The sequence below is a fragment of the Malus domestica genome, chromosome 06 (genome assembly GCF_042453785.1).
Source record: "Malus domestica chromosome 06, GDT2T_hap1".
NCBI classification, from domain to species: Eukaryota; Viridiplantae; Streptophyta; class Magnoliopsida; order Rosales; family Rosaceae; genus Malus; species Malus domestica.
In genome coordinates this window covers 27,098,888-27,107,702 of record NC_091666.1, presented here as the reverse complement: position 1 = coordinate 27,107,702, position 8,815 = coordinate 27,098,888, and positions in this window count along the sequence as shown.

Genomic DNA, 8,815 nt, shown 5'->3' with positions numbered 1-8,815 from the left:
GGCAAGACATCCAAAGACTCGTAGGTGGGAATAGGTGGGTGATTTGGAATAGAGACGTGCAAAAGGTGTAGTGTTGGAAAGAATTTTGGTAGGAAGACGATTAATAAGGTGGACGGCCGTGAGCACACATTCACCCCAAAAACGAAGTGGTAGGTGGGCTTGGAAACGCAAACTACGTGCTGTCTCAAGAATGTGACGATGCTTGCGTTCTACAACCCCATTTTGTTGGGGCGTATAAACACAAGAGTGTTGGTATACGACACCGTGTTCTTGGAAAAAATCACGAAGGGAAAAAAATTCACCTCCATTGTCAACACGGATTTGACAAACAAGTGTATCAAATTGAGTACGAACATAAGAGAAAAAATTCTTAAGGAGATGTTGAGTCTCATTTTTGTGTTGCATAAGAAAGATCCATGTGAAACGAGAATAATCATCGACTATGGTTAAAAAATATTTGGCGCCACAAGTGGAGGCAATTTTATAAGGACCCCAAATATCACAGTGAATTAAAGCAAAGGGTTTCTGGGTTGCAATGGTACTAACACCAAAAGGTAAACGACTTTGCTTGGCTAATGGACAAACATCACAAGCATTATTTGACTGGAAAGGAAAGTGTAACATAGTTTTGGACATGAAATCTAATCTAGATGATGACAAATGACCTAAACGACGATGCCACAACTCTGTAGGTGATAGGACCATGTTACAGAAACGTCTCGAAGTGCCATCTTGGACAGGAGCCAACGCCACCAAATAGTAAAGTCCTCCTCGCTGCTTACCCAAACCAATCGTTCTCTTCGTGGTCAGATCCTGCAAAATACACCAAGTGGAAAAAAAAGTGACGGAACAATTTAATCCTCCAGTAATTCGACTCACTGACATCAAATCTACATTAAAAGTAGGCACACACAACACATCTCGGAGTAAGAAGGTAGAATTCAAAGATAAATCTCCGGTTAATGCAATAGGTGCTTGTTCTCCACTTGGCAATAAAACTGGCAACATATTATCATTTTTCACACCATTAGTAAGCAGTTTCGGTGAAGAGGTGATGTGGTCTGTCGCACCACTATCGATGATCCATCGATGGAGATGCGAATGATTTTTTGACAAACCTTTGGTAAGGGTGGTAGCATTGGCTTGAGGGGTAGCGGATACATCCTTCCCATTCATGATACTGAGAATTTGCTGAAACTGAGAATCTGATAAACCTGACATCACGGACTGCATTTCTTGTATAGAAGGTCCTTCTGAGGAAACTATGTTGGCTGACGAAGAGCCAGTGTCTCGCTTGGAGCGATTCCCACCACGTGGATTGGATTTGTTGGTCTTATGAAGACGATGCCCAGGTGGGTACCCATGCAACTGGTAGCAAGTATCAATAGTGTGGTAATCTTGATCGCAATGCGTACAATGCATGGGTTTTCGAGTGGAGGAACCTGCGGACTTGGAGTGGTGGCCCTGGCGAACTGCCATGGCTGCTGTTGCAGTGGTGGTGCGAGAAAGGCTCAAAGAGCGTTGTTTCTCCTCTTGTGATATTGAGGAGTAAGCTTGACGTACAGTAGGCAAGGGATTCATCAAGAGGATTTGTCCTCGAATAGCACTATATGAATCATTGAGTCCCATAAGAAACTGCATCAACCTGTTCCTTTCATTTTGAGCACCGCATGTGCATGAAGATGAATCACTGTAAGAAGACAACTCGTCCCACAGACTCTTCAACTTGGTATAATAGGCTGCAATAGAGAGTTGATCTTGAGAAAGACACGAAATATCCCGCTGCCAATCGAAGTGTGGAAACTTTTGGGAGAGACAGGTATAACATGGCTCACTGACCTTTTCAATAGGATTTTGAAAACGAAGAAGATGCCAAATGAGTGGCGAACGAGCACTTTGGTGCCTATCTACAAGAACAAGGGCGACGTACAAAATTGCATGAACTATAGGGGTATTAAGCTAATGAGTCATACAATGAAGCTCTGGGAGAGAGTCATTGAGCATAGATTGAGGCAAGAGACACGGGTTTCGGACAACCAATTCGGGTTCATGCCAGGGCGCTCAACCATGGAGGCAATCTATCTCTTACGAAGATTGATGGAAAGATATAGAGATGGGAAAAAGGATTTACACATGGTCTTTATAGATTTGGAAAAAGCGTATGATAGGGTCCCAAGAGACATTCTTTGGAGGATTTTAGAGAAGAAAGGAGTACGAGTAGCATATATCCAAGCTATAAAGGATATGTATGAAGGAGCAAAGACTGCCGTAAGAACTCATGAAGGACAAACCGAAAGCTTCCCCATAACTGTAGGATTACATCAAGGCTCATCCTTAAGTCCTTACCTTTTTGCGTTGGTAATGGATGAGTTAACAGGACATATTCAAGATGATATTCCTTGGTGTATGCTTTTCGCAGACGATATAGTGTTGATAGATGAAACTCAGGAAGGGGTAAATGCAAAGCTTAACCTTTGGAGAGAAGTGTTGGAATCTAAAGGTCTTCGCCTAAGCCGATCAAAGACAGAATATATGGAGTGCAAGTTCAGTGCAAATGGAGGCCAAAACGAGTTAGGGGTGAGGATCGGAGATCAAGAAATACCAAAAAGCGACCGTTTTCGTTACCTAGGATCTATCTTGCAAAAGAACGGAGAATTAGATGGAGATCTCAACCATAGAATACAAGCTGGATGGATGAAGTGGAAGAGTGCATCCGGTGTGTTGTGTGACCGCCGTATGCCATTGAAGCTCAAGGGAAAATTTTATAGGACGGCAATAAGGCCGGCGATGCTGTATGGCACAGAATGTTGGGCGGTGAAACATCAACACGTACACAAAATGGGTGTAGCGGAGATGAGGATGCTTCGTTGGATGTGTGGGCACACGAGAAAGGATAAGATTAGGAATGAGGATATCCGGGGTAAAGTAGGAGTAGCCGAAATTGAAGGAAAGATGAGAGAAAATCGGTTACGGTGGTTTGGACATGTGCAAAGAAGGCCTACTGACGCTCCGATTAGAAGATGCGACTATGGGACAGAGGTTCAGGGCCGAAGGGGTAGAGGAAGACCTAGGAAAACTTTGGAAGAGACTCTAAGAAAAGACTTAGAGTACTTGGATCTAACGGAGGACATGACACAGGATCGAGCACAATGGCGTTCTAAGATTCATATAGCCGATCCCACTCAGTGACTTGGATTTTCCAAGTCTCCAATCGAGAAGTTTTCCTCACTCGGGAAATTAAGGGAACACTACCCCAACCTACATGCTCCACTCAGAAAGCTTCAACATACAAGCTTCAACAAAAGAAAATTCAAAGAACTTAGCGAAGAAGGCTTTGGTGTATTTAACACAATACGTTGAAATGAAGGAAAGCTTATTTATTGATATCCCCGATCAGCTACAAATATGTACATATACATGAGCCAAAATAAACACACAAGACGGAGCCTTCACAAAGGTTGCTTAGGAGAAGTCTCAGCAGTCGGTAGAGCCCCAGAAAGAGAAGGCACCGGAGGGGGATCATTTGGAGCCTCAGTACTGGACAGAACCCTAGAAGGAGGAGGCATCAGAGGTTGATCATTCGGAGCTTCATTACGCGGTACAGCCCCAGAAGACGAAGGCAATAAATGCCTTTGAAACAAACCCACAAATCTCTGATGATCAAGTAAAACCTGACCATCAGTTTCCTTCATCTGGTCAAGCTTCCTCTTCATGTTTGTAGCATAGTCATGTGCGAGCCGGTGCAACTGTTTATTCTCATGCTTGAGCCCTCTAATCTCCTGTTTGAGACTCATCACTTCAGCCGCCAAGGATTCAACTTGGCGGGTTCGAGCAAATAGGCGTTGGGCCATATTAGACACAGAACCTGCACACTGAACACTGAGAGCCAGCGAATCCTTAACAGCTAACTCATCAGACCGTTTGGAAAGTAGTCTGTTATCTTTGGGAGTGAGAAGGTTCCTGGCCACCACCGCAGCGGTCATATCATTCTTCATCACGGAATCCCCAACGGTAAGAGGACCAGTAGGGGAGACGAAGGATGGGCGCCATATGTTGTCTGGAGAAGGCGGGGCTGCCTCTTCAACAAGGTTCAAGTCAAAACGACGGTCGGAGGGGCCAGACATTTTCAAAGGTGTGAAGAGAGAAGAGGTCGGACAAATCAAGATCTTAGAAGTGCAAGAATGAAGCTTCTACTGGTGGAGATTCAAGTGTGCTTTGGAACTTAATGTCAGCCTCTATAAAAATCTGCACTCGACGGAGCTTCGGAAATCGAAGAGGCGCCTGCTCAGAAATCGAAGAGGCGTTTGCTTTCTCAAAAGCTGGGCTGCTTAGAGATCATGAGGGTTGATCTCAGAAATCGAAGAGGCGTTTGCTTTCTCAAAAGTTGGGCTGCTCAAAGACCACGAAGGCCGATCTCAGAAATCGAAGAGGCGCTCGCTTTCTCAAAAGCTGGGCTCCCCAGAGACCACGAGGGCCGATCTCAGAAATCGAAGAGGCACCTACTTTTCCAGCCTTGTCAGCACCCGTCACACGCACACTCAGCTTTGCAGAAATTATGGGCATTCTGTCGAAGACTTCTGGGGAAGTAGAAAACACATGAATCTTACTGTTCAATCACCCACTTCCCACACGCAACAATAACTCATGGGTACCACAGATAACTTTGCCAAAGTTCTCTGCCAAAGTTGAGCACGTGAAGCTTGCAGCTCCCACTACATCGCTCTGACCAAGAAGGGTAAAAGAATAGCAAAGAAACAGCACTAACAAAGTTTAGACCCATAAATTTTGAAGGTCTAGCTACCATATTATTACCCACAAGGGTAAAGGAACAGTACCACTGCTGGATAATTGGAAAGTCCCTGTGTGTCAACCTCTGTGCTTCGTGGCAAGGTAGACTAGCAAACATGCCCAACCTTTACTCACATTCGAGAAAACACTCCCAATAAGATTGCTTGCTCCAAAATCGAAGAGGCACCGTCCTCCGAATCTCGAGAGCCAGACTCCCAACATGACTACTTTCTTAAAAATCGAAGAGAGGGTAAAGGAACAGTACCATTGCTGGATAATTGGAAAGTCCCTGTGTGTCAACCTCTGTGCTTCGTGGCAAGGTAGACTAGCAAACATGCCCAACCTTTACTCACATTCGAGAAAACACTCCCAACAAGATTGCTTGCTCCAAAATCGAAGAGGCACCGCCCTCCGAATCTCGAGAGCCAGACTCCCAACGTGATTACTTTCTCAAAAATCGAAGAGACACTGCTCCCCGAATCTTCGAGAGCCAGACCCCCAGCATGATTGCTTTCTCAAAAATCGATGAGGCATCGTTCTCCGAATCAATCGAAGAGGCGCTCGCTTTCTCAAAAGCTGGGCTGCTCAGAGACCACGAGGGCCGATCTCAGAAATCGAAGAGGCACCTACTTTTCTAGCCTTGTCAGCACCTGTCACACGCACACTCAGCTTTGCAGAAATTATGGGCATTCTGTCGAAGACTTCTGGTGAAGTAGAAAACACATGAATCTTACTGTTCAATCACCCACTTCCCACACGCAACAATAGCTCATGGGTACCACAGATAACTTTGCCAAAGTTCTCTGCCAAAGTTGAGCACGTGAAGCTTGCAGCTCCCACTACATCGCTCTGACCAAGAAAGGTAAAAGAATAGCAAAGAAACAGCACTAACAAAGTTTAGACACATAAATTTTGAAGGTCTAGCTACCATATTATTACCCACAAGGGTAAAGGAACAGTACCACTGCTGGATAATTGGAAAGTCCCTGTGTGTCAACCTCTGTGCTTCGTGGCAAGGTAGACTAGCAAACATGCCCAACCTTTACTCACTTTCGAGAAAAAACTCCCAACAAGATTGCTTGCTCCAAAATCGAAGAGGCACCGTCCTCCGAATCTCGAGAGCCAGACTCCCAACATGACTACTTTCTCAAAAGCGAAGAGAGGGTAAAGGAACAGTACCATTGCTGGATAATCGGAAAGTCTCTGTGTGTCAACCTTTGTGCTTCGTGGCAAGGTAGACTAGCAAACATGCCCAACCTTTACTCACATTCGAGACAACACTCCCAACAGGATTGCTTGCTCCAAAATCGAAGAGGCACTGCCCTCCGAATCTCGAGAGCCAGACTCCCAACATGATTACTTCCTCAAAAATCGAAGAGACACTGCTCTACAAATCTCGAGAGCCAGACCCCCAGCATGATTGCTTTCTCAAAAATCGAAGAGGCATCGTTCTCCGAATCTCGAGAGCCAGATACCACAGACCACTTTTTCAAAGTGCTCTGACAGAGTTAAAACATGTGAAACTGGCAGCTCCCACTACCGTGCTATGACCAAGCAGGGTAAAGGAATAGCATTACTACTTGTTGTTAGGGAGACTCCTATATATGTCGACCTCCATCCCCAACGGACAGGCAGACCTGCAAAAATGCTCAACCCTTCATCATATCTAAGAGGGCACTCCCAACGAAGCCTTTCGAAATATTCAGCTTTCTTTCCCCCCGATAATACCTCTGCAAACAAGCTATACTAGAGCAAGAATATCTCATATCATCAGGGTTAAAAGCAAGAGTATCCCATATCATGCTTTTTCCCTGTCTTTTCCTTTGGCCTTGTTTTTACCTACAAGACAAGGAGAAAGAGAGCAATCAGTCAGCACTTGGATCAAGCTTCCAGCCAGGAACTGACTGCCTGGAACCCCTTACCTGATTACTTACCTGGCATTGCTCTCGAGTACTCATCTTCAACATCTTATGTTTCCAGGGAAGATTCCGCATCTGCTTGAGGAACAGATAGGGCAAGTGCGAAGGATACAAGGAAGCATGTGGAGACAAGCGTAACAGCACACGTGCCGATACACCCATTACTCTGTCAAAAGCAAAAGTATCCCATATCAGCAGGGTGGAACGTACTCTAGATTTGATGGACTTGTTTTGACCCTCAAATTCTTCAGTCGGCCTTATACTCTGGAGGAAACCAGAAAACCCTCCAGCTCAGTTCAAGAATAAGCCTGTGGAAAGTTACTTCTTCAAAAGCAAAAGTATCTCATATCATCTCTTCTCATTTTTCTTCTCTTTATCCTTCATGCTGCTGCAAGATGGGGAGAAGGTGAACAATCAGTCGGAGCTCTGATTGCTTACCTTGTCTGTCACCTCTTTCAGCAGACCCCCTAGCTCGGCGACTTGGGGGACTCCTACTACATGGTTTGTATCGCGCTTGACCAAGCCTGAGACTACAAGTAAGCTTCAAGTGAAATTGATACATTACCTTGTGCATCTCCACCAGTTAAAGATACCACCCCTGGATGGAGGAAGAGTACTTCCAGAGAAGATGTCACATCTACCTATGAGACAGATAAGGCAAGCCAAGACGACACCACACTCCGATACTTAGAAGTTTCGTGATTACGAGATCATTCTCCCACAATATTTCCTAATGTCATTTGTACTAAATCATTCACTTGTACTCACTAAAGGAGAGCTTGAACCTATGTACTTGGGTAAACCCTTCACAATTAATGAGAACTCTTCTATTCCGTGGACGTAGCCAATCTGGGTGAACCACGTACATCTTGTGTTTGCTTTCCTATCTCTATCCATTTATATACTTATCCACACTAATGAACGGAGCAATCTAGCGAAGATCACAAAAAGCGACCGTTTTCGCTACGTAGGATCTATCTTGCAAGAGAACGGAGAATTAGATGGAGATCTCAACCATAGAATACGAGCTGGATGGATGAAGTGTAAGAGTGCATCCGGCGTGTTGTGTGACCGTCGTAGGCCACTGAAGCTCAAGGGAAAATTTTATAGGACGGCAATAAGGCCAGCGATGTTGTATGGCACAGAATGTTGGGCGGTGAAGCATCAACACGTACACAAAATGGGTGTAGCGGAGATGAGGATGCTTCGTGGGATGTGTGGGCACACGAGAAAGGATAAGATTGGGAATGAGGATATCCGAGGTAAAGTAGGAGTAGCCGAAATTGTAGGAAAGATGAGAGAAAATCGGCTCCGATGATTTGGACATGTGCAAAGAAGGCCGACTGACGCTCCGGTTCGAAGATGTGACTACGGGACAGAGGTTCAGGGCCAAAGGGGTAGAGGAAGACCTAAGAAAACTTTGGAAGAGACTCTAAGAAAAGACTTAGAGTACTTGGATCTAACGGAGGACATGACACAAAACCGAGCGCAATGGCGTTCTAGGATTCATATAGCCGACCCCACTTAGTGGGAAAAGGCTTTGTTGTTGTTGTTGTTGTTGTTGTTGTGTTGTTGTGTTACATTTGATGGAAATTCACATGTTTTTGCATGAGTGAATGATTGAGATTTAACTAAAAATGTGCGGTTAGACAAAACTCTCAATTTTGAATAACAATTTTCTTGTGAATTTGATCACGAAAAATTGTTTTTTTTTTTTGGAAAAACACGAAAAATTGTTTGGTTAAGAATATTACTGTAAGCCTGTAACAATTTTTCATCATCAAATTCACAAGAAAATTGCTATTCAAAATTGAGAGTTTTTCGTGATCAAGCAACTGCTATTCAAAAAGACTATTTTAAAAAGATTTAACTAGCAGTTGTTATTGACATTTTAGAAAGACTATTTTTGCACTAGCGTGATTTACTTCCAAACTAAAAATCTTTTGTTTCTATATTTTTGAGAAATGTTTCCTCTTTTTCACGAAAGGATAATTTTTTTTTCGTTTTTTGATAACTGAGCGGGAATCAAACTTGGGATGCCCTCTGCTACTTGAGCAAGAGCTAACAGCCTAACAGTATTTTTGTTTTTTTTTTTTTTTTATAAATAT